Here is a 27,523-nt window from a genome sequence, read left to right as displayed (position 1 = left end):
AGGGGCAACAGAGCCTGCCTACAGGAGGGCACCCAGGGCTCCTCTCTGGCTTTCTGCCCCACAACAGGCAGGGCAGAGGTGATGTTTCAAGGATATTTAAAAAAATAATTTAGCTGCTTAGAAAGCCTGGTCATTCTTGCACATCTCAAACTACCCAGCCCCCTCGGAGCAGGCTTGGACACGGAGTAGATCCTGAATGGCTTCCTCCAGGGAGCATGGGGCTCTGCTGCCGCCCGCTCCTGCCGCTGTGCGCCTTGGGTACAGCCATAAGGCCCCTGCCTAGCAATCAGTGTGAGTAAATCTGCTACTATGGCCATTATAATGGCCATAAAGTGGCTATAGAGAGAAAGTAACACCACATCACTGGGGTCTTGCCTTTGAACACATTCTCAAAGATATAATTAAAAACACCAAGTGCTTATTTCAAAGCCAAAGTTCATAAGTGATGGGTCTGGCATCATGCCTATTGCAGGAAGGCTAATTACACCATAAATTAAAGGTTGTTTTTTTTTTTTCTAACCAAACATTATGACCTTTAATAAAATTGTTTTTACAACCAGCTGTCAATAAATCATCCAGGAAAGCTAGTGAGAAATGTTCTGTGAGCACTCCACTTCTGTGAATTTCATTAGCTACAGTTTATTTGGTTTTGTGAGCTATGATGGTTTTTAAATCTCAAATTAAAAGCCCCGAACCATAAAAACTAATTCAAGAACATTAGCATCTCAGTCTCTGAAAATGAGACTCTCTAATTGCAGAAATTAGTCAAGATTGTATAACGATCAGGAGGTCATTAAAAAAGAAAAAAAAAAAAAAAAGAAAGAAAGAATAGTGCATAGGCTGTACTTGATTCAGCTGCAGCAGCTCCAGAAAAACTTTTTTTGAATATACCCTTCATGACAGAAAAATGTGTCCAGGTAGATTGATTTGAAGCACTGTGAAAGCCTTTTAACCTAGCGCTTTGATTTCTCAGACATCAGTTTTCTGCTCTTGTTTATTCTCTTAGGTGCATCAGCCCTTTTGAGTTTGGCCACATGCAAGAAGTTATGCTACACGTTGTACTGTTGTGTATGTAGCAGTGAAGTATGAAGTAACACCGATAGGCTTTACTTCAGGATTTCTTTTTGGTTTGCATTCTTAAGGTTCCTGTACTACTTCATGGTAATTACAAATATTTGTAGGAAACACACTATACTGCTTGCTTTGTCACTTTAGGATGGACATATTTTAAAGCTAGGCATTTTTATTAGATTGGTACCAGAAAATCAAACTGCTAACATTCTACTCCTCTGCCTCATAAAGCTCTTCTAAGTAGAAGAGTGGATTTAACTTGTGTTGTAGAAACATCTAGAAAGCCTTTAAATTGAATTTGATATGGCAAGACAGCAATCCTTATTCTCAGCTCCTTTTTGGAATTGCTGGTTTCCTTATGTTTCTGTTTTCCTCTCCAAATATTTTGGCATGACTGTTTTAAGCCGTTCATAATGCCCACTCTTCTTCTGACTTACCAAAGATCATTTGTGTGGAATATGTATCATAAAAGTCAGATACACCTTTCTGAGCCACGCATAGCTTCTGTGAGACCTTGTTTATACAGTTGCTGACATCTCACACAGACATCCCTATTCTGCCCTGTGGCTTCTGTTTAGAGGGTTCCCAAGGATGTACAAGTACATCCACTCCCTCTATTGCATTTTGTTTCAGGGACCCTAAAATCACTATTTGAAAGGAGAAGGTGAGACTTCCTAGTACCTACTTTTTACTAGTAAATTTTAAAAATTACCTCTTTTCCTGTACTCTGCCTTTTTAATTCCAGATGTTTTTCCTCTTCCTTATTCCTTGTCACGAGCATTTGTGCACTGTTTGAACCAATGGTCTTTTACCATGTCTACACCAAAAAAATGAAAATAATGTAAAAAAATTTCGAGTCTTTATTTGCCATTGCAGATTCCATGGGAAACCTGTTGGTGTGTATGGGAAGATTTGAGACACCCTCAGCCCTCATTCCATGGGCTCTTCTGAGTCTCAGTCAGAGACATTGATTTCCCTGCATGTTTTCCTTCTCTGGATCTCACAAATTGTTCCATTCAGTTACTTTTTGCCATACATGCACACATAGTACCAGAAGTAGCTTTTCAAACTCAAACACCATGGTGTTGTCATTCATGTTGTTCCCCAATGTATATTTGTCTACGTATGCAATGTGTAAATGCAGACATATATGTGTATGCATTTATCTATGGCATGGTGATGGAAGTGTCAGTTTTTGTTATGTGACTTGATCTTACAAAGTGGATTCCCGTAGTCTGCTAGCATATTGTAGCCTTGTTATTTCTGAAACAAATAACTTCATGCTTATTCCTTATATTTGATCTTTAGTGAGACTGTTGTTACAGCAGTTCTGATGATCTTTTATTTTTTCAGGCAGAATTTCAATTAATACATTCTTTTCTGTAGACATTTGCCTGTATGACATGTAACCGTCACTTAAATGCCTTGGCAAAACAGATTGAGCTATCCTCCCACCCCAATCAAATACTAAAACATAAGCACTGAACCTTACTGTGAGTAAAATAAATAAATTATAAATTAAATCTAAAAGCAAGATGTAGGCTACTGATGAGGGCAAGAGAAATCAGAATGTATAAATATAAGTTACTTGAACTCCATGAAATACACACACGCGCCTGCATGTGCACACACACATAATGTTAAACTTGATCTGGACTTTTTCCTTCTGGCTTCATTAATCAACTAGCCAGTTAATCTAAAATATTTCACTTCAGCTTCACAGATCTGTTTTATGTATATACATTTTTCAGTTTTTATTTTGTTTGAGGTTTTTTAATATTACTTGGCTTGCCTTTCCATTATTCTTGAATGTTTAAGGTTGGAAATGAAGTAAATCACAGACCCCCATGGACTGATGTAACACAAGAAGGCAGATGTTTTTCCCTTTTCTCAGGTCACACACTGTTTTTAAACTGAATGCACCAAGTCTAATGAAATGCTTAAATACTAGTTTCATATAATAGTAGGCATCTTTTTCTGTAACCATGTTTATTATATGTGGAAGCCATAAGTTCTTCAGATCAATAGGTCCTATTTAGTTCCTATTAGGTGCTAATTTTAATTGGTATAATTTTATCCATATGGAATATGCATCATATGTGTCAGAATTGCCTTGGTGAGCAGTATATAGTTTTCACAAGTTCTGTACCTAGCGGCCTGTTAATCTATCATTGGATTTATTTATTTATTCATTTATTTAAATAACAAACAACTGACACTTACAAAGGTACAAACTGAAAAATACTTTCCAGGAAAGATTTTTTTTCCATATTGATTTAATAGGTAGTCCTGTAAAGTGAGTACTCTGTACACATTTTCACCATGCATGAAAATGGAAACTGGCAACTGAGAGAAGAGTGTCACTCTGTATGACTCTTGCTCTGTGATACGACCTACTTGTTGTAGAATTTTGTATCAAATTACTGCCTTTTTATTTTTTAATGCTTTAGCATTAGCAGAACTAGTCCTTTCATTATAATTGAGTTTTTCTTATTGTTTAGCTTTGTCTTGCAGCAAGACTCAGAAGGTTCCTAGAAGGCACAGTATAAGTGCTAATTATATCAATAGAAGGCAACATCCAAGGAATAAAATGTAAGGACTTGCCAGCTGCACCATTTCTGTCCAAATTGGCATCAGAGTTTTGAAGTTTATATTTAAGGTTTTTGCTCAGGCCTGGTACAAGAAGTGCAGAAACTCAGCACTTTGACTATGAGATTCCTGGTAGCCCTAGGCTCATCACAGTTGTCCAATTTTAAAGAAGTTTCTATGAGATTTTTCTGAGTTTCTGAACTGATGTTGTTTTATTGCATTTTTACCTGTGCAGGATATGAAAGACAAGTATTACTTTTGTGGATAAAGTTTTTAGCTGCTGAGTGTGTATCTGTTACTTTATACATGCTCCGTTATTTGCCTTCCATTCTAAGTGAAAGTAAGTTTTTAGACTGCTAAAGGGTCCCTGGGTTGTGGGAGTGCTCAGGGAAAGCCAAGATACCAAACACCTGTTTTTCACTAAACTTGAGGATGTTGGGTAGGTCAAGAGGGGAGCTGTGGGTTAGCTCATTCCACTGTAAAGCAATGAAAGCCATAAAATATTATGAGCAAAAAGCCACCTGTTCTTGAATTAGTGCTTGCCGTCTACCTTTGTGGTTTAAATTGAAAGTTCAGTATCTAGGCAGCCTGTTTTCCTTTTGCTCTGACTTAACCACAGTGTGTCAATTTGTACAGTGCCTTCACAACCAGCTCCATCTAAAAGCTCTTTGTAAAACACAAAAGCAGGTGCATACATGCATCCCTTCCTCTCCCAGGCACAGCACACTAACTATAAAGCTACTTTTCTGTAAACAAAGCATAAAAATCAGGCAAGTGTCAGAAACTAAACTCAGTATCAAAGTATTAGAGATTTTCAGAGAGATATGTCCTTCACAATTCATGGCTGAAACAGTACTCCTTGATTGACTTCAGGTTCTGTATTCTACAAATACAAGTAGCAGCTCTGGCAGCTTCATCATCGTCCTTTGGACAGAAAAGCTGATGGTCTGTCTGTACTGCTGGGTGTCAGTATGGAAAAGCATGAGGTTTTGTATAATCTGGCAATTTGGTTGGGTTTAGGGCTATTTTGTGTGTGTGTGTGTTTGTTTATTGTTGCCTGGCAACATATTAGTTTGTTCAGAGTCAAAGTGTAAGAGTGGGAGTAAAGAAGCTGATCATACAGAAGAGCCATGTACTTGATGGGAAGTACTCTGTAGCCGGAGGGGGCCGGGCTTTGTCATCCCATTACTACACTGACCAAAAGACAACTGGCTGAAGGCAAGAAAAACAGCTGAAGAGGGTTTTATCATGAGATGCCTGAGGAGGTGGTAGCCTGAACAGATCTACTCTGTCCTGCTGTAAAGGTAATGTCAGTGTGGCTGACTTTCAGGGATCTTTTTTTTCCAGGTTCCAGCGCATATCCTTTGATTCTTGATCTTCCAAAAAATGCTTGCTGTTACTGATCTTGTGCCTGTTTTTGCTTGCAGTGATTCAATCTGTTGTATTTGCCCATTTAACATCCAGTTTAGTGGACCCTGCAGTATGAGGCTGTTGTGGCCGTGTTATGCTTTTACGAGCAAGTCTCTTTTTCCATTAAGTCTTTTAAGATATTTGGGGCAACAGTAATTTTAGGCAATTACGTGTAATGCCTAAGTGAGAACTATGCTCATCCTCCCCTTCCCACATTGTCAGTGAAGCGAGCTAGAGAGTGACAGCATGCTTGGGCTGTGATTCAGATATCATGTGGGCTGAGGCATCGTTTCTGGAGATGCTTCTCTTCTTTCCACAGACAGCTTGTCTAGCAAGTGTGCAACAAAACTCAGGCCAGGGTCTCTTTTAATACTCTTTTGTGAAAAAGATGTAAGCATAAGGCGCTCCAACCTCTTCTGGGCAGCTATGAACGGATGGGAGTCTGTGTGCTAGATCACATCTGTACACCTCTGCCACTATATCTAATGAAGCCCTAACATCCAGAGGTGCAGTTTTTGTGAGCACTCTAAAGGGGCAGCTGTCTGCCATTTCCACTGCAGATGGCACAGTCTAAAACCATGGCCTTCCCACCAGATGAGGGCATTGAAAATGCAGGTTTGTGAAGGATGCAGGCTTCTGCAGTGGTCCATGTGTACTCTGGCAGAGGTTGTGAACAGCAAGCTGGTTGTTCAGCTCCTCAGGGAAGTTTGTGCCTACCTTGCAAGGTCACTCATCTTCTGGTGGACATAAAGGAGAAGCTTTATCTTTAGTAAAAGCAAAACCTTTTTTTTTTTTGCAATATGGTATGTTGGGCTTAAGGAGTAGTCATATGCAGTTTAGGCTTGTAAGTTATCTTTACTGTTAACATACATTTGCCAAGCAGTACAAAATGCCCAGGAGAACTTCATCTTGCCTGTGTTTCAGTGGTTTGCTATTTTCATGTTTCTCTGTGGTTTTGTTTTTTTAAAAAAATTTGTTGTCCAGAGCAAAATATTCCTTCAGATAATGTATAATTTTTAGTCTAAGTACAGTTGTTCTTATTTTGTTAGCTCTGGCTTATTTAAACTCGAGGATCAAGTAAGCCGATAATCAGTTTAGTTTTGCAAGCAAAGGAAACAAAAAGAAATAGCTAGGGATGTTAGAAAAATGGAAAGGAGTTGTCTCTGTCTCTGTAAGAACTACACACAGATTAACTGATGATTTTAATGCCAGTATGTCAAAGTTAGCTTAAATGACTTTTATTAAAAATACCTTAGAAAACCCTTAAAATGAAAAAAAAAAAATCCAAAAAAGATTAATGAAGTGGCTATTTGATTTAGTATTTGTACAGGCCGTTATTTACCAAAAGCAAAACCTCATATTCTGCTCTGCATACTCCAAATCCACTTCCTCAGTTTCTGAGCTTATGCTGTCAACCATTTCCAAAGCTCTGTGGTAGCACCATTAATAATCCTTTTGATATTCTTTTTTCTAATAAACGTAAATCATCATGAACTCATTTGGTATTAGCATGGATGTCGTAAGTATTTCTATGGTATTCCATCACTTAATAAAAACACTCTGTTGTAGATCTGACTAAAATTAAAGCAACAACATTACCATGGACAAAAATTTGAAGGAATCCCATCTCATGTTATGAATATGGCATATTCATATGAATATGAATAGTACACTGCCGTCTACTTCGATGTGAAATTTGGCTGGATTGTGGCAAGTGGGACCATGAGGGAGGCAAGAGACTGATTCTCGCCACCTCTGAGCTTGGAGAGGGCTCCCTGTAGCATCCCAGGGACATGGTGGGGCTCCAGGTGTTATGCACAGGGTGCAAACCCTCCTGCGTACAAAGGCGAGGCCAGCAGAGCTGTTGCTGCATTTTGCTTGTCTCAGCACAAAGTCCTGGGCAGCGGTGACCTGGACACTGACACTGGGCAGGCACTGCCGGCTTTTTTTTGCTTAGGTCAGCAGTGGCAAAGGTGTCTGCCCCCCGGGATGGGGCTGCTGTCCACGGAGCTGGGCTGCTGCTGTCAGGTCTTCTGTTTCGTGTAAAGCTTCATCTCTCACAGCTGAGATGGTGTATGAAAATTGTGGCTTTGATGCTGCCAGAACTTGGACTTCTGCTGTAAGCAGGCCTGAAAGAGAGAAAGGAGTAAGAAGGTCCAGCTCAGGTGGCTTTTCAACCAGTGTAAACTGTTGTTTCTCGGTGACCAGTCCAAGGATAATGTCCACAAAGTGAGGGTTTGCCTGTTTTGGTTTTTAAGCAGATCACTTTATTAATCTCTACTGGAATGCTGCTTAAATTTCATAGCGCGAGGCAGTGCCAGGTACACAGCAACTGGGCAAAGGAGCTCTGCGTGCTCTGCCCTTCCAGTGCCATACTCTGAATTTGCCTGCTCACTGCAGCATTTCTCCAGCTGTGGGGACAGGTGAGATGATGGGCAAAGTAGGACAGAGCATGCAGGATCACAGCATATTCCTTTGGCAGGAGGAAAAAAAGCAGGCTCAGAAAACTTAATGAAGTCAACAGGACCAGGATTTCCTTATTTTAACTTTTAATTTGGTTTAGTACATGGGTCTTCTTGCTCTGGTTGCTGGTCCTTGTGGTGAAACAAAGCACTGAAGTAGATGAGAAAAGGGAGATGAAACTATGGCGTTACTTCAGTCCAGCATCAGCCATAAAGATGAATTAAAAACCAGAAGTAGAATGACTCATTTAACATTGCAAAACAGAAACCCTTCTCTTTAATGTTACTGAAAAGCCACATCTCTCCATAGTCACATCAAAAATAAAGCCTGTATTGAAATTGCTGGGGAGCAATTTAAACTTTGCTATTGATTTGTACAGTTCCTTTGCACTGAAATTTCAAGTAAGGTTTTTCTTATACATTTTGGTTTTGCTTTTAGGGGGATTAGTTATTTACATTTAGGCTGGAGAAGCAGAAGGCAGACTGGTTTATAAACCTCACATTATTGACCATTTTTGTCATACAGTGGGCTATTATTTTGGCAGTAATTGCAAAGGATCTTTGCATTGCAAAGGTATAAATTGTCAAATTCTCGACATCTAGTCAAAGTAAAGGAATATGTCAGCTTTTTAATGAGTCCAAATATTGGTCTGCATGATTATTTTATTTATGTGATTGAGGTCAATTACATCCTTTTAGAACACGAGCAATAGTAATCACTTAAATTTTTCTGTTAGCCTTTTAACTGTGGTTAGATGTTTTTTCCTAAACAGCTTCTTCTAATATCTTTAATTTGCAATATTTTTACTGGTGCCAATTGTTCTGCTACAGTTTTGCAACGGATATAAACCACAGTGGTTTGTTCATTACACTAGATGCCTACAGATTTCTTTTTTTCTGTAACTGTGCTGTATGATTTTTATGTGAAATTGCTTCTATACAACTGTAACTAATAGGATTTTCCTGGAAACAATCAGAACATCTTGTACCAATGTTTACAATAAATATATAAGAAGAAATTGATAGCTATCTAACAGTCCCCAGGAAGATGCAAAGCCAGCCTCTGAATGTTTTTCAAAGGCAAAGATTGGGTTTTATTTTATTTGTATTAAGACTTATCATGTTATTTGAATTCCCTTGATATTTTTGTCATACTTCAGAGCCTATTTTTACATTGTCCGTCCATTGAACGTGCTGGTCTTACATGGTGCCTGGGAAATGTTAATTGAACAATCCTGAGTTTAACCCCTCCTTCAAATATTTTGTAAAAATACAGCTGTTAATAACATTTATTTGGCTTCAATTTAAATATGAAAAAATCTATTTCAGGAGGTTACTGAAAAAAAAGTTTAGACTTAATATGTGTTCCCCACATATTAAGAGCAATGGCATGTGCTGTAAAGAATAAAAACCACAACACACAGACATCAGTCCTCATGGGCTAATGGAAATCTAGACCTGATTAAAAACCCATTTCAGGACTTTTTTATTGCAGGGGTGGGTTTGATAGCTGTCAGTGTACAGGAAAATAGCACATCTGGAATCTTACTGTGTACTTGTGCTGGCTGGTATAACTCAACCTGTGTGTCAGATATTTTTTTTAATAGCCAAGATTTATTTGGTTTCTATTAATTTTTTAAAAGTCTTTAGTAAGTATGCTTATTAAGTACTAAATTTTTACCCTCCACAAATTAAAAGCTATATTTTAGTAGTGAGCAGTTTCCTTTTGAGAAAAGTAAGAAAGCAGAAATATGCATTAGTAACATGGAAAGTTATTTGATTGCAAATGTACCCCAGTAGATTCTCAGGGATGACTATTTTGCAGTTTGTTTAACAAAAGTTGCATTTTTCTTGTGACTTTTCTACCCAGATATGGGAAGTCTAAATTGAGATATTAAACAAGTAGCAGGCTCTGACTCACTATAATATCGAGTTTATTTTCCCATTAGGACAGTGTATACGCCTAGGAAATTGTAAATATTGTTTAAAAAGCACTCAGATTTGCTTGTAAAATATGAAACTTTAATAAAGAAGAGGCTTTTTTCCTAAGCAATGTCTTGCAGAAAAATGAAGTCAGCTACAGATCAAGAACTCCAGTGTTGTTTTGGTTTCAGATCTAACCATAGTTTTAATGAAATATGTATATTTGTAATCATCATTAAGTTAAAAGCAAGAACAGAGCAACAGAAGTCCTTTGACAGTGCCCCACATCTTTAGATTTATTGTCTAGTTAAATTTTTAATAGTGCAGTTTCAGAACTTTTCTAATTGCTCTAGAGGTTTGTACAGCTGAAATATTTAATATGTTTTCATATATTCAGATCATGGTCTAAAATCAACAATGACCTTGATGTTGCCTGTCTTGGATGGTCTTAAAAATTTCCAAAGATTGAACTATGCATATGAGTTATTAATGCTTATGGCTGACTTACTCAAGTGTCATTATAGTCCTGTCTTGCTCTGCCAACCCATAATATTAATAAGTTCTTGCAGGTTTGAGTTGCCAGGTGAAATTGTAAGTCTTCAATAGGAAAAGAGCCAGAAGGGCATAAATTCTAATCATGTTCTGTTATCGTCAAGATGTTTTTGAAGCAAATAATATACTATTTATTCATTTTATATACAGTATACGTAGACACACATTTAAATGTCATTCCAGTGTTAAAATGACTAGTTAAAAAAGTCATAACAAAGGACCTCTAGAATGTCACTACAAAGTGCCCCGAAGAGTTCAGCCAATTCATTTGGCTGAGGTGGAGAATGAAAAGTACGCCCTTCTGGGGAAGAGTCACCCTCTGGAACAATCATTCATCAAGTAGTCATAATCCTGACACAGCAGAGCGTCCATCAGCTTTAGGTGGACCAAAGTCGAGTGAAATACTTGCACATGAGATTTGTCAATGTTTTCCAATACCATAATATTTGTCCTCAAATATACCAGTCTTTTCAATTTCTTAAGGGCTTTAGAGCAGAGTGCAATAGTGACTTCTCGATAATTATTCACACTTTACAAAATGTACCATGTGCATTTCCCAATACCTTAGGAAGTATTACGTATGAGAAGTAAACTGTACTTGTCAAAATATATGAGCAAAGCATATGTTGTAAAGCAATAGCCTGGCTTTTGGTTTTCTTACTAAGCAGAAATTTTCAGAAAGTCTTTGATTTTTAGAATGCTGTGATTCAAGGGTAGTCAGTGGGAGACAGTCTGGGCCTTTATTTTTTTCTGAATTGTTGAACAGTTCTGGGCTCTTGCACTGGGTTCCTGCCTTCTTTTGCTGATTAGTCTTAAGAGGTGTAAAGCTAGGAGCAGGAAATGTTGATAACAAAGTCTGCTTTACCAGACAAGTTCCCCATTTTAACCCTCTAATCAAACTGAACAAAGTATGAAGTTAAGGGCAGGAGTCTGCACTTAGAAATTACTGAGAGGTACCATTTTTTTATCTTGTGTAACTCGGACTGTATCTATTTGATTTTTGCAGGTAAGAACAATTTGTAGTATAATTTTGCATTGTTTTGTTGCAAAGGGTCAACACAGAGTCACTGCTTCTCTTCTTAATCTCAAAATAAATTGAAATTAAAATAGGTCAACACAGTAGGAGGTGTGTTCCACAGGACTTTCTGGAGGTAGGGATTCATATTAATGGACCAAGGATCGTGGTTTTGAGAGGCACTCCCCGTCAAAACACTGCTGGTGTAATGCTGGGTGTGTTGGACTGTTGTGCTTCTCTCTGCCAGGGCAACTACTTCAAAATGAGCCAATTTTGCTCCACAGACCACAGTGAGTAGCTGTCACCAGTCAGCCCTGCTAGGCTTATGAGGTGCAGGTCCACAATACCTTGGCCAGGAGGGTAGGTACTGTTGTGGGATAGGTGATCTGAGCTCAATATTCTGGTGGGGGACACAGAGGCACCCTGCTCTTGTGCAGCACCATGCCTCTGCATTCAGCAGGCACTTTTGGTAGAAACCCCAAGCCGGGTACGACCTTTATCATTGGTGAATGTCACTCAGTGGGCTGCTGGTCACAGATAGATCAGAACTGTGTTACTTTTATTCATGTTCTAATTCTGCAGTGAACTAGGTCAATTATTTGCCATTGCTTTCGGATGCTTGCAGAGATCCATCACATTTGTTTTCTTCTGTATCCAGACAGTTTAAATTTGGCAGTGCTTACATGTGCAGACAAGTACTATTAAAGGTGTGAAAATATTCCCGCAGGACTGCAGCTCTTGTGTTGATTCCTGGATTTCAAGAGAGAGGACAGATCCTAACGATGACCTGTTAGCCATTTCTGCCAGGCATTCTCACATCAGGCTTATAGACTTGAGTTCAACCAAAGCTTATTTTTTTTAGAAAGGCATTTGGTTTTGCTATTAAGTCTTCAAGTGGCAGGGAATATATTATGTCCTCAAGTAGACTATTTTAGTGCTAATTTGCCTCCCTAGTAAAAATGCACATTATTTTTAGTCTGATTTTGTCTGCTCTAGGCATTGGACTTTTTCATATCCCTGTCTACAAGCTTAAAGTAGACTGAATGATTTATAAGATGGGAAATATTTTTGGCATGGATGAGCTTATAAACTATGATCAAGTCAAGCATTCAAATTACCTTGGATAAGTTTGAATCTCTACAGTCTTTCAGGAATAGACAGGTTTTCCAGCCACAGACCCATTCCTCTAACCCTTTTCTGAACTGTTGCTAGTTTCTGAACATCCTTTTAAAGTAAAAGTCAGCTAGAGAGCTCAAACTCTGAGATCTGATGCTCTTTTAGTACTCGTAATTTACCCTGTGATCTTAAGATGCCTCAGAGTACGAAATAACTTTTTAAAAAATTGAGAGCTTTATCAACCTTACAGAGCTCTCTTTCAGGACAGTAATTCTCATCATTACAGCTGTCACACCGTATTTACTGCTGTTGCTGTTTTCTGTTGAAATGATAAAGCCAGGCAATGTCTGCAATTGTTAACATCATCCTGTGTACAAAAAATCTCATGTTTCCTAGCAGACCCTAAAATAGCAGTAAAGTGAGGAGGAAACCTTTGGCAACTCTGAAAACCAAGAGCAGAAAGTTGCTGCCTAGTGACAGCAAAGTGGCTGAGGACATGAGGATGACAAACGGGAGTCTGTGTGGGTGACACCTCAGGACACAGCTATGGAAAGCTCTTGTTTGGGATAAGATTTTCCTGTGTCCCAACATGCAAAGTTTGGGTGCAAGGGCCAGATCTACAGGGCCTGCTTGGCAAAATACAGTTGAAAGAAGGAACGCGTTCAATCCCTTCTTGAATGCACCAGTGTTTCTGCTTCTGAACATAAGTCCCACAACAGCCATGTCTGTTGTCCTAGTAGCTCTGCTATAAACTAGTAGACATAAGGCTTTGGCCTATTGGTGTCGGCTCTGATCATGTTTGAAAGATTTTATTTTTTTTTTAGCATTCACAGTAGCTCCTCCATTTTACATCTTTATTGAAATTTATATTCTGTAGAAACTTCACATTCGTTCTTCATGGGGAAAGATTTTTTTTGCCTGCTTGGAGTAAGGGAGCTTTCCAGCCATGGACCTTAGAAGACTGAAGAACCAGGGGTTGGTGTGAAATGCCTTGGGGTTTTTAACCCCACCTGAACTGCAGGTCTCTGTGGGTAAAGGATATTGCTTCATGAATGGACCATATCTGGCGAGCAGGTCTAGTGAACAAGTGAGATCTAGCTGAACAAGAGAGTAAAAGCAAAGTCTTCTGTTCCTGTCAGATTTCAGAACACCTAACTTCAGGTCTAGTTAAACATAATTTTTTATAATATAATATCTTGTCCTCTGTGGTTGCTACTCCTGCTCACTTCTTTAGCTCGTTTCCCCTTTTCTGGCTTCATTACTTCCTCAAATCCCAGCCATCTTTGGCTTTCCCAGGTCTTCACACGCAGCTATACCTACAGCCGGAAATGGGAATGTAAATGCCAGTAGAAAAGAATGAATTCAAAATGGGTCTTCTAAGGTTTTCTTGCTACTAAGGTGAATATTCCATAAAATACAAAAAAAGAAAAAGGATGCCCCATCTAAAGTAAACCAGTGTAACTCTTATGCTGGTGGGAATATTCTGTACTTGTAAGCAAATGCGCAGACTTCCTGCCAGAAGGGGGTAATTATACAGATGCCTCTAATAAGCTGTGGAGTTTGTTTCATTGAGTAGAGATTTGAAAGTGGAAACCAATGATAGACTTCCTTCCAGAAAATATGTTTTTGTGACATTCAGAGCTGGAAAGTACTATCCCTAGTTTATAAATGGGGCAACAAAGTGTGGAGATGATTATGTGATTTCAGAGAAAATCCAAAAATTTCAGAGTCAGTGTGGAAGAGAATTAAAGTGTGACAGCACTTCCAAGGAGAAATGATACCTCTAATAGATGTAGAGTTAGCTTAGCTTCTCATTGCCTAGCAGAGCCCTACACTTCTGCACTTTGTGGCTGTGAAAAACACCTCATCAAAATGGTGGCATTTTTTGTGTGCTCACTTTTCATAGGTGCAAATGAAAACACCAGATGGAAAACAAAATTTAGCTGACCATGGATATTTTAATAGCTATATCAAGCATTCCTTTTCTACAAGGACATAGATCTACCACTGCTTTTCCTAACAGAAAGGGTCACTGGAAAAGTTCAAATGATGGTGCTTTTCTAACCAATCTAAGAGAATTAGCTGCACTAAAATGCTTCCTGGCTTGTGTTACCACAAAAATTGTAAAAACAGTTTTACAAGCTGTTGTGCTTTAGTGCAAAGCAAACACATTAAAAACATTTAATGAGCATTGCTTCTTGCATCTTCCTGTTAATTTATGTAATTTAGTCCTATAAAAGAATCAAGAGCTGTTTGTTTGGAGCAGTTTAAGATGTTATTAATAGTTGTTGGTCATGCTGTACTTGTAATGTGAGCCTAGATAGGAACTTGCAGTTATAACAGTTCTATGATATCGAGAGTTGACTCTGCATTTGCTTAAACATGTAGGAAATAAACCAGTTATGACACAGTAGAATGCAGTTAGTTTTTTCTAAACTAGATTTTGATATTCTAGTGCTGTGCACCCTCAGACCTTAAGTCTAAGGGACCTCATGCCTCCACGGTGCCTTTCAAAGTTGGTGTGGAAGCCTCTGCACACATTACAGAGAGGTGCCTTCGCTCCTACAGAAGAGGCAGAGCCACATGTTGGAAAGCACAGCTTCACACCACATGTTCAAAGGCCCTCTTAGGAAAACAACGCAGAACTGTAAGGGCATGGCACAGATGACCTCAGGGATCATCTCCCTTTTCATTTCCAGAGCTAGCTGGTTCAGAGCAGCGCTGGTTCCAATTACAGCTCAAGCACAGCTGCAAAATTCCAATGGCACCCACATCTTAGGCACAGCTTTACTGCCTCTCTTCCTGTATCACTAGGCTGATACGCAGTATATGCAACTGATTTGGCATATATATAGATTCAAGAGTAACTTGGCATTGTCTATACATATTATTGGCAATTTTTCAAACCTTTCCATTTGTGTGGATCTCAAAGCCGGTCTCGCTTCATTTGTAAATGTGGTTACTTGCCTAAGTCATGCATGATGCCCTTAATAAAGTTGTTCCTGCAATAAGCTCAGACCTGTTGGACAACTTTGTGCTGGAACTAATTATGCTTCCTGACATCCACTGAGGAGTGACTCATAATTTGCATATGCTTGCCTTGTATCATAATTCCTGAACTGTCAATTGAACTCATTCTGTGCATTCTCTATAGTTACATTGTGTAGTAACATCGTTTTTCATAAGTCACGTAAATTGTGTGTTTTTTCATCTATAGTTTCTTTGTGTTGGAATCTTTCACTGTGCTGTTTTTTTATATCTTGGATACAAACGAAATCCAAAGGTTCAATAAGTAAGGCTTTATGAATAAAGCGGAAAGTTTTCTACTATGTGGGTTTAAACATACACTAAAAGGAGCGCTGCGTTTTATGTTTTGAATTTCTGCTCTAGTGGAGGAGAAAAACTATTAAATGGAAGAGAAAGAAAATAGTTACTGGTGAAAGAAATGTGAAGATGAGGTATGAAAGAGACTGGGATGGCACTTTATTTTCTCTTAGCCCCCTGTGCAAGGCTCGTACCCAGTTCTACACACTACAGTGAGTTACTTTTGGTATATTAGTGAAGAAAAAGAAAAAAAAATGTGCTGCATAAATTTTAGGCTGGCTTTCTGCATAGAGAAAATTTCACCACTGTTCTTCTCTCTTCTTTGTAGTCCTCAGCATCACTGATGTGAGCCTGTATTTATTTTGATAATTTTGGTTTCTTCTGTTATGAATGACCAGGCTGGGCCTGGTTCAGGCTGGAATATTAGGCAGAAGCAGAATGTGTGAAACTAAGTTTAATCATGATACAATGCTTTCTGGTAGCCTAGATTTACTAGGAAAAAATGCTGTCCCTACAGTGAGGTTAAATGGGTCTAGGTGATATTGCTGGAGCAATAACACACCCTTTGATTCACTGAGTGCAGCTTGTGATAGGAACGTGATGTGCCAGCTGGATAGGATCCTGCTAGGAATGACTATAAACCGTTTTATTAAACATGATTCAGCCTGTCTTTACTTCCCTCTCCCCTCCGCTGGTTCTCCAAATTGCAATTTCTATCTCCTCTTTTATACGGTAGGAAAAATAACCCAGATGAAAGCTTTCGTTCTTTGCCTTATGAACCTCTTTCCTCAGACCCCCTAAAGGGAAATTGTTTCTGGAAAGTTTGGACAGTTCCTTTATTTTCCTTAATACTTGCAAACACTAAACCACCACCGCAGCAGAGGTATTTGTATTGCCATACACTGCTTGGTGATTTTTCTTCCTATATGACTTTTCCCTGTCTCTTTCGGTTGTCTTCTAGGGCACAGCTTGTGGAAATATGTCACATTTCTGTGGTGCAGCAGAGTGGGAGGCAGCAAATCTGGATCTTATTACCAGTTTGGCCATAGTCTTCCTGTGTGAACATGGGTAAGTTAATTATTCCTTCACTGATAATATGGTGATGTTAATCACTTCATGGGGCAAGGGTGGCCAATCTGTAACATGCTTGAAGTGTTTAAGCAGTTAAGATGGGGCTCCCAAAGCAAGTCTCTGTTGTGTGCTTGGCTAGCATGGAGACTTCTGGGCAACCTGAAGCTCCTCCATGGGACAGAGCAAGTGGCTACAGCTGCTAATGCTGATGCCACCCAGATGCCCTGGGATTCAGCTGCAAGGCAGCCCAGACCTGCTCTTCAACAGGTCCTCAAGTGAATCATGCACGTCCCACCCTGTTGAGATCTTGGTACGAAACATCTAGGACTAGCAAGGCTGGCTATCTCTGTTATATAAAAATAAAAGGAAAGAAAAATAAGCTAAGCTCTGATGAAAGGAATAGCAGAACCACAGCAAAGAGGGCTGGGAGAGAACAGGTGGTCCACTCCCTGCCAGATGCAAGTTTATTCCTGCATGTCTGTTCAAACCATGGTTTAAAAAGTGCCAGTGATGGACCAAGATGGTACCAAAGTGCAAATATTAGGGTTAATTCATATTATAATGTACCTTTCAGCTACCTTCTTGTTCCCCAAAATAAATGGACTGCATGGGTTAAGGACTGCATTCCTCCCCACATGTGTCAAAAATCTCGTTGCTTGCTTGGTTCTCCTGATCCTATAAATCATACAAACTGTGTTCGTCTTGGACTCATACTGCCTTATTTTCCCACTTACTGCATAGCTTGGCAATGTTAGAAGGGACATATTTTCCCTCCCTTTCCTTCTTTTTGTCTTTCTGTTGAGCATTTTATTTAACTGGAACTGTAAAATCAAAACATTAATTGCCAGTCTGCTACAACCCTTCATGCTTTATTTGATAATGGGCACAACTTATACTGCAGTATAAAGATAGTTTAAAAGACATACTAACCCACTCCTTTGAGTGCAAATCATCTGCATGGTGTGTGTAAGAAAAAGGCCCACATTTGGGACTGACAGGGGTTAAGAGCAGATCTGGCAAAACTTGACATTCTTCCCCTAGAAACTGGATCAGGAGAGTGAGCAACATCCAGGCACACAGACAGCAGCTGAGCATTGGGCTCGGATTCACACGCCATGCAAAGCCGATGACACAGCCTAGGAAAAAGGAAGAGGAGGGAAAGCTCCCCCTCGATAACCAAGCTATTCCCTAGTTGCTTTTCTTTCAGATCCCCATCCAGCAAAGGCTCTAGCATGGACTTTATATATTTAAATAGTTCCACTGAGGCAGGTGTGATTTCAGGGTGATGACAATTAATCTTATTTAAAATCACGTCTGAAGATTGAATGACTTCCAGGATTGGGTCTTTGCCGACAGTCTTTGGATCATTTAGAAAAAAGGCATCTGCTTAAAGCAATCAAGATACTAGGAGGAAGCCATAACATGAAAAAATGTACCTGTTTTTTTCTATATTGTCTCAAATTAAAGATTGAGTCCTATTTTATTACAGTTTCACGCTGCTAAGCCTTCTTTTACAAGAAAAATAGAGTACATTTGACCAACATCTCAAGAAACAGAATTGGAAGAACCTGTTTTGTTAAGTTATGTTCATAAACACCTGTTAAGAATATTTAATTTCTTAAATTCTCCATGTTTTTTGTTAACTATGTAGAAAAGAAAAATTACAGATTATTATTATTATTTTTTTAAATGCAGTCTTATCCATTTTGTGGCCTTACTTGTAAATTCTAATCTCTCACACCTGGACATGTCTCCCTTAATGCTGAACTGTGCTGAAGATTAAAGATTTTTAAAGGTGCAGGGGTGTATGAACAAGTTCAACGATCTTGAAATTGCATTAGCTGGTAGGGTGTAGCTGGTTTACCAGAGCTACCAAAACAATACTTAACTGCTATACAAACACATCATGCAATTAAATGCATTCGTCTTGTTCATCAGGGTAGAACTGAATCATCTTCCAGAATTCAGCTATGCTTGATATCTGCATGTAAAAGCAGATGTCTTTGATGGTCTAGAAGAAGCTTGCCAGGCTTTTTTTGTCTTCCCTTCCTCAATATACCAGGAACTGTGAATTGAAGGGAGAAGTATAATATGAATATGGGTGTAAAGGCAAAATCATTGTAATTAAGGTGTTTTGCTTCTCCCAAAAATCGCCTTAAGTCTTCACACAAGAATTCTGCTTTTTTGACTAACTTTGCAGGTTTTCATCATTGGAAACATGATATTTTCTGTGGCCTTCATGGACAAGAAAGTGCATATGACATGCTCACATTCTATCGATTTTCCAGATCCGAGAATGCTAATATTTTTCATATGTAATCAACTGCTGTTTACATTATTTGGGGATTTCAAGTCTGTTTTGATGCTTTATGAAGTCTGACATTGCTTGAAAAAACAAATTCTTAATAATTGATTAATAAGCATGGTTGTACCACTTAATCTGTCTGTGCAAAAGAGGCATTATTCCTCTGGGACAGGAATAACCCAGCATTTAGTTAATCAAGTTTTAAAAGCTGTGAATTTAAGCTCTTTGGGATATATACATTACCAATTGCAGGAAGTTGGGAAATAAAAGGAACTTTTCAAATAAAAAGATGTCAATTTAATAGCAAAGGAGCTGGAAACAGATGTTTCACGCAAGGCATAAGAGTTGTGTCATTCCTTTAGGTTTTCAAAGTCACTTCTTGTCAGATGCATTGGTTAAGAGAGAAAATTAATGAGCTGTGTTAAGTTTTATTACACAATCTTCTGATGTGGGAAAGCTTCCCTCCAGGAACAGCTCTGTGCATGGCTTAACTGATTTAGGCATGCCTGCTGCAGTATTCTCCAGAATGTGTTAGAGATCAAAGTAGGGGGAGTTATTCAGGTTTTATGGCAAGGTAATTAAAAAAATATGGGGATTATTACATATAAATCATACTTGCATAAATTTGCTGGCAAAATAAAATCAAATAAACACGTTTAAAACATGAGATCAGGAAAACATTCAGCCACGTTTTTCACCATTACAGATGCAAAGCTGTACCCTGAAGTCTACACAGTTGACCTCCTCCTTGCACTGCAGAGAATTGGCCCAGTTCCATTTTAGTGGCATTTTCATAAGGGGGGTGGGGGGGTGGGAAGGCACATTGAGCTCTCCTATTTTGTGATGATGTGGAGATGGGCACTTTGTACCAGGTACAGATACAAGACTTCCCTTGGTTTCTAAGGTGATTTCATCTGAAAGTTTATTCTCCTAGAAGTAATGTGCCTGAGCCATCATCTTTTCAATGCAAACTTTAATATACAAAACGAGAGACAAGAGCAAATTCTTTTCTCCCTGCTGTTGTTTCAGTGCAGACTGTAAGCGTAGAGCAGCTTTGGACCAAAAACTTCTGGGAAAAGGGGTAAAAAAGCCCTAGAAAACTGTAAAGACTTTCTGTTCTCGGTTACACAGGATTTCTGAGGGGAGTGGGTACAAGCTCAGGAAAGATCACAGGTCATCGTTTCGGGCCATATGCAGGAGAAATGGATGCGTGCACTATGCTCCAAGTAGGGGCTTAGAAGTTCCAGTTTAGAAAGAGGGAGAGATGGTCCAGTTGTAAATGTTGAAGTCCTGATTGTGAAATGCAGAAAACATTTCTCTCTGGGTGGGAGAGAAGTGAAGAGTGTTGTGAAACTTCTGTTTAATCAGAGGAGAGCTTCCACATTTCTGTCACATAAATATGCAGAAAGGATAAGCTTATAGCCTCAGCTGTCCTGAATGCAGTGATACCATATGATGACAAAACACACATGCGCATGCCTGTATAAACATATACACAGTTGTAGCCAAAACATATAACACTGTCAGGACTGAGCTCTCTCTCTCTAAGGATGTGCATATGCCCTTTTGGTCTAATTGGGTTTATGACTCTACATGTGCATGTATATGGAAGAGATATAAAATACAAGTACAGCAGCTTTTGATGTGAAATAACATTTATTTTCTTGTACCAGTTACAGGTCCCTGAGAGAGTACATGTAAAGTTTTCACTGGAAGCTACACAGCTGAAGCACTGGCAACAGAATAAGCAGAATATGCTTGGCTGTCATTTTACCAGTTTTCTTTGCTGCAGTCCTAACGTGCATGAAAGAAGGGATATTGGTTGGCAACCCCATGCAGATGAAACAGTTCGATCTGGACAATGAAAACCTAGGGAAGTTTCAGGTGAAGATTCTCCTGTGGTTTGCTTCTCTAGGTGATGAAATAATTTCCTGAAGGAAGTGAAGAAACTACCCCACAATGTCGAATCGTTTAAAGGTACTTGATTGTCAAATATTGTGCATCTTAACTTTGTCTTGGTGTTTGGCCTTGCAGATCTCTTCCACTTCCAACCTTTTTCAAAGAATCAATAGATGCTGCATCTAATAATGATAATGAGTATGTATTAAAGACATATTATCTGGAGCTGGAAGCTGAAGGCCAGACCTGAAAGCATTGCAAAACTCAGCTGTACTTGCATACTCCCTGAATATACACTGCTGTTAAGCCCATGTGCGCAATCTTGAAGACAAGGACCAGAAAACTCATTGAGATTTTGAAACAACAATAATATAAAGCCCATTGCAAGATTTAATATAAAATCTGAACAGTAAAGAATTCTGTGATGTATCTGGTTCTTGTTTGATGTACTTCTACTGCCACAGTTAATATAGCATTTGCAGTGTACACATAAAGCAGATACACCCAGATTCCTCTCTAAAAGAGTTAAATTAATTTATAGTCATGTATGCTATCTTTTCTGTTGTTTTTTCCCTCACAGTTTCTATAGGCTGTATTTAGTTAATGTAAGTTCTTCTTAACCATCTTCCACAAATTTTTCTGTTATATTATGGTAGAGGTAGATGATTATAAAGGAGGCTATAAAGATTCTTCTAAGAAATTTCTAAGCATGAAGGGAGTCCCTTTTTATTGGTAATTACCAAAGTCTATGAGAATGTACCTCAAACGAGGTATTCGGAGACATATTTTTCTACACTTAGGAACTAATGGTTATATATTTCAGTACAGCAGAGCAAAATTCACCCTTCTGTACAACATCAGTCAAAGTCTTCAAAATATTTCAGCCCCCAAAGTAGAATTAAAGTAGTATAAATTTTCCTAATGGCTGGTGCCAACTCTTCAGACATAAGGTTCAATTTCAGCCTTACTTCTTCTGTATACTTGTGAATACCAGTGAGCTGAGGATTTTCTTGGTTTTGCTGCAGACACGCTGCATGTCTGTGTGAGCATTTTCTGCAAGATCTGCCGAAAGACAGGAACGTACAAAGCCTGTTTTACAGGCTGTCACGTTTGGCCAAGGTCAGTCTGACCTGAGTATTTGGGATGCTTAGAGCAATAACCCCATTAATATCTATGTTCTTGTGTTCAGCAGCAAGCTGATGACTTTGACTGGCTTACTTATGGTTCTCCTGCAAGCCTCAGGAACAACATTGTTGAGAATTTCATTTGTATTTTTGTTGGTTGGTGCATATGTGTTCTCCAGTTGCATCCTGAAGTGCTTTGTTTCATAACTAGTGTGTTGATACTGGATCCCAGTGCTGTTGCTGCTAGCCGTTCCTCCCTCTCCCGGTTCTCTCACTGGCTTCCTGCTACACTGTTGGGGAAAAAAGAGTCAGTATGTTGGGGACATCCTCCATCGAACTCTCTGCTCTGCTGGAGGGGCTGAGGAAGGACCAGAGGAGCAGTCTGTTGACAGCTTGTGTCTCTGCCTCTCCAGTGCTTCCAGGAAGGATGATGCTGGATCTCAGCACAGAGTATGAGTTCCTTGCTCCTCTGTGCTTGCTTTTCCAGGCAAAATGGAGCACCCCAGGACCACGCATCAACCCCTGATGGTCAGCATGCCATACACTGTCTGCTGCTTTCCTTCAGCTGAGAGCCCTGGGGGGTGCAGGACAGGAGCCGTTGATGGCCTTGGCACTAAACCCCTGAGATGCCTGCATGCTAGCGGAGCCCTGGCAGATATGAACACAGAGCCTTCTTCCCAAAATCTGCATGAACCCTGAATGCAGTTATGTTAAAGTGATGTTTTGTTAGCTACTTAACATTGTTTCACCCTTTGTAAAATGGCATCGTCACTGGGAAATGCCTTGAAATTTTTATCTAGAAACTGTTTTAAAATTGGAATGTTATTATTACTAGGTTACTGTAGAACTAGAAAAAAAATTACCATGGACTTTTCCTCATATATGTTTATGCCTAGAAGGCAGCCTGCATGGGCCCGTATCTAGACAGACTCATGGACACAGTCTTTGTCAAGGCATAAATCATTTTAGAGGCTTGCTAGGTTTACTTCAGACAGTTCCATCTTCTCTATTTGGAACAGGCTGTGTTATCAGCCTAATTGCAGCCATTAAACCATTTGCGGCCGGAATTTTTTGTTTGTGTGTTAACATCAATGTTGGCAGGAAAATGATCACTAGAGGTGATGCTAACTATAAAATATGTAATTGCTCTCCAGTAACAGTGACTAAGGGCTTTAAAGGAGAAACAGGACCCTATAAAAGCTGCTCATTCTGATTCTAAAAGGATCAGATAAAATAAGGAACCTGCTCTGAACAGTTGGGATGATTTTGTGAGGAGATACATGGCTTGGGCAATCTGATTATGGGCCATCTGCATCTCATACCTCCTTGGAGGCCGTATTTGATGTTTAATGTTTTTTCTTTGGGGTTGCACCATCTTTTGCTTTCAGCTCTCTACACTGATGAGTTTTTGATAGCTTCTTGTACAAAGCAGTGCATTTTAACGGTTTTGCCTAACTAGAACTAAATTAGTTTATATGAAGCAAGGGCATACCTTTCTGACAAAGATCTCTCTAATCCATTATGTTGTGTTACATGTCTATTGATCTTTTTTTATAAGTGCAGTGATTTGGTAATTATCTTTAAATCCTTTCTTTTCTGACCGTGCAGTGTTTAATGTGTGGTTTTATTGATTAAATAATAGCATACACTTAATGTAACAACAATGTGTTTCTTGCAAGATCTTCCTCATTAATAAATTAGATGCACCATGTATTCAAGCATGGTATCAGTTAAGCTGACAGGCACAGAGGATGTTGCTGGCCTGGTTCTGGTACAAGTGTGCAAGTAGGTATGTAACACTGTGCATTGCGATGTTCAATACAAATTCGATTACCTCAGCAAAGTTGCTGTAAGGGGAGAAAACTTTTTTACATCTTGCAGTGAATATTGCTGAGGGTGAGTGGTTTTTTTAACGGCATTTTCATTGTTGTCAGGACTGGTATTGTAAAGATAACTGGAATTTCTGGTGTGGCCATGCAAAGACATAGAATCTGCTGTCCTACGCACTGTGGTGTTCTCTAGAGTTATAACACAACAGCAATTTGTGGAAACCAGGGAGAAAATACATTTATCAGATAATCCTAAATATTTTCAGTGGTGTTACTTTGTTTCCCTTTCAAATTATAAACACACTTGCCTATATGCCTCCCTCTTTTGCAGCACTGTTGCCAGTTACTCCATTCTCTGTTTCTTTATGTATTGAGTCTGGCTGAGATGGAGTTAATTTTCCCCACAGCAGCGCTCACGGTGCTGTGCTTTGTATTGGTGGCTAGAAAGGTGTTTGTGACACACCAGTGTTTTGGCTACTGCTGAACAGTGCTTGGAACAGCATCAAGGCTGTCTTTCCAATATTCCCCTCTCACCAGTAAGCTGGAGGTGGGTGAGATCTTGAGAGGGGACAGAGCCAGTACCGCTGACCCCAAGTGATTACATACCATATGATGTCTGCTTAGCAATAAAACCTGAGGGAAAGGAAGAGGAGGGGAGATACTCGTTACTATGACATTTGTCTTCCAAAGCAATTGCTGTGGGTACTGAAGCCCTACTTCCGAGGAAGTGGCTGGACTTCACCTGCTGATGGGGAGTAGAGCATAAATCTTTTGTTTTCCTTTGCATCCATGCAGCTTTTGCTTTATGAAACTGCCTTTATCTTGACCCATGCATTTTTTTTCCATCTTATTTTCTCCCCCCTGCCTGTCCTGCTGAGGGTTAGAGTGATAGAGCAGCTTGGTGGGCACCTGGCATCCAGCCAGGGTCTACCCACCACACTTTAGTGAGTAGCCTTCATTCAATTATCACATAATCACACAATTGTTTACCTTTTACACATACATTTACAAAATCTAATGCAATGTGAGTTTAAAGGCAAAGCCCAACCAAACAAGGAGTGAATCAATACACTGAAAGTCAAAAAGGTAGCTCTGAGATGTACTTTCTAAACATGAAGCCGCTCAGTCAGAAGGAGGAATTTCAGTTCTTTGCAAGTAAGCCTACTATGGAAATCCTTCTTCAAGAAGGCGTACACATCTGTTTGTCTTTCCATGCAATGCGCACTGTGGCAGGATGAAAATCAGAAGCAGAGCTAGTTGCCCTTCCAGGAACTCCCAGATCTAATGTATGATTATAATCTTGGCATCTAGACCATCTGAAGATGGCACAAATAATAACAGAGAACAAAACCCAACCCAATTGTCCCTAAATTCCAGTGCAGAAACTATAGTTAAACCTCTTTTGACACACTTCAAAACCAGCTTGTGTTTTTTCTCTGCTTGTTCCTTATGTTCACTGTAGGTAAGTGACTGCTTTTCAGCTTTGAACTAATTATCATTCCTGAAAGCATTTTCCAAACCACAACCGCTTAATGGGCAAGCTTCTCTTCTCAGTGAATTACAGGAGTTCTGCTGGTGACTTCAATGGGAGCAGGAGCAGTGTTAATGAAGTAGTCCTATAAAAGAAAAAAGGGGGGAAAAAGAGGAAAACTGCTTTACCAGTGCTTTGGGGTTAAGGTTAGAAGATTGCTATAGTCGTTACAGTAAAATGATTAATTCTACAGCTTTTTCTTTAAAATGGAAGTGCAGCATTGGCTTACTGTGCACATCCTGACCTCTGCCTGTGTACCCGCTCTTGCTGTATACTCTGATTTTGGCAGGAAGCAAATATTGGAGTCTTTTTTGCTTTGCATTTGATAGTGACAACATTTTTGGAGTCCATGTGACAGATCAACTATTTCTCCCCTGCTGCTCTCAAAAGTTTTCGTAATATCAGCCTTAAAAATCACATTTCTTTGGCAAATTTCTCCAGGATAAAAGTCAGCCATAAAATGGAAGAAAAATGCCTTTAGGCTTACGAATTCTTCTTTCTCCCAAGCAGCAAACTGCTGTTATTTTGAGAAGTGTCTGTGTTCATTGTTTCTCTGAAATCTGAACTTTTTCCACTTGGAGACAGTTAACTCCCTGAGAATCTCGCAGAAACAGTATTAGATGTTGATCTCTTCGCAGGAGAGCAGGGAGCAGCAGACAGCCAGACCACATTGATCCAGGCTGCAGGACATGTTTAGTGAAAAATCTATAGAGCTCAGCTTAGGGTGTCAGCTGTCAGTCTGTAGAGCATCTGTCAGAGGAGTATTTGCTTCACTGCCGCTGAATGTGAGTAATGCTTTCACAATATGGCAGTACGATGCTATAGATTACAGTTGTAATGGAGCACATCCTGAACAGCTGAGCCTGCTCTCTCTCGCTCATTCAATAGCAAGAGTTGCCTCGCTATAAGAACTTGGGGGATTATGTACTCCAAACAGCTGTCTATAGCACCATGGATTTATTTGGGCTAAATGAGAACTTGCTTTCTTTAGCTAAATCAAACTTTATCAGACAGTTTTACTGTTGGCAGTTAAAATAAAATGTGTTTGCTGAACAGTAAACACCTTGTTACTGTTAGGAAGGATTATATAAACAAAAGGCATACACAATGAAGTCTTATGCCAACTGACTTACTGTCAAAATAATATACTGCTGTTAGCGGAATTGTGCTCACTTGAAGGAAATTATAGGCCTAAAACCACATCTTGAATGACAAAGAAACCATTTTTCCACAAATAATCTTTATAAAGTTTAATACACTGTGCCTTGTAGAAGTGGTTTCAGAGAGCAAGGATGCTGTATCCTCATAAAGGAAGGCTAGGAAAACCTGGGTGAACTGCCCGAAATCTTCAAGGTTTACTGTATTTGCATAATGCACTGGATTAAGTAGATTTAGGATACTCCCCTCTACGAGAGATGTGGAAGTTGGTTTTGTCCAGCGAAAACTACAAATGCTCCCTTTCAAAATAGGATACATTGTTCTTCTGTCACTTACTACACTATATAATCTATGTAACTGCAGAACACTCATGAGCAACCACATAGATGTCACAAAAAATCAGATATTTATGCACTGTAAATCAGCTTCCTTTCACTCAGGAAACTGAAAGGAAGGCAGACGTTCTGGTTTATAATCACAGGGAAAAAAAGACAGGTCCAAAATCAGCAGAGTCACTGAAAGGAATAACACTGACTACAGAGCTGTGGATTATTCTTCAGAGAATTTGAAAATGAGTTCACTTTCTTTCTGTTAAAAGCTGAAGTCCCAATTCAGGAAAACAGGGCTAATACTATCTGCACTTTCTCACTCTCTTCTGAATTTCACCGTGCAGAATGATTTGCATTTCTTTCTATGAATGTACAAAGCATTTCATTTAACCTTTTACAGTTATAACACAAGAATTGAGTTGTAATTACCAAGAAATCTGTTCTGTTTGCAGAACCCACTATGTGACTGTAATGTCGACTGGAAATATGGACAGCACCTCAAAATTCAATGGCTATAGCTAAATTTGGGCTAGTGATTTCTGTTACAAATAACTTCTCAAGGATAACTTGAGGAGAGATTCATAAGTCTGCAAATTCTTGGGGAAAACTCTATACTGTATACAAATATGTGCTGAAGATCCGTTGAGCATTTATTAGCATAATTAGGTTATTCATTACTACATGTATGTATCCTACTTTGGAAAAAATTATTTTTCTAGGAAAAGAACATGCTGGAAGCTTGAAAAGGAGAATTGTAATGGTGCCTTATAAATTTTCCTTTAGGCAAAACTGGCTCCAGGTGAAGTTAAGATGAA

General features: G+C 39.2%; 1 long non-coding RNA gene across 1 annotated transcript in view; it reads left to right on the top strand.

Moving 5' to 3' along the window:
• The window catches only part of LOC129785358 (uncharacterized), a 96,803-nt gene extending 72,631 nt beyond the window's left edge, over window positions 1-24,172 (top strand). Inside the window, exons 5-6 of the long non-coding RNA XR_008749311.1 lie at window positions 16,424-16,530; window positions 20,512-24,172. This is a non-coding gene — a long non-coding RNA (uncharacterized LOC129785358). The remainder of the gene's footprint in view (window positions 1-16,423; window positions 16,531-20,511) is intronic.
• Window positions 24,173-27,523: the final 3,351 nt, after the last annotated feature.

This window comes from Falco peregrinus, chromosome 11 (genome assembly GCF_023634155.1).
Source record: "Falco peregrinus isolate bFalPer1 chromosome 11, bFalPer1.pri, whole genome shotgun sequence".
NCBI lineage: Eukaryota > Metazoa > Chordata > Aves > Falconiformes > Falconidae > Falco > Falco peregrinus.
Note: the sequence above shows the minus strand (reverse complement) of the source record. Positions and strands in the feature narration are given on the sequence as shown.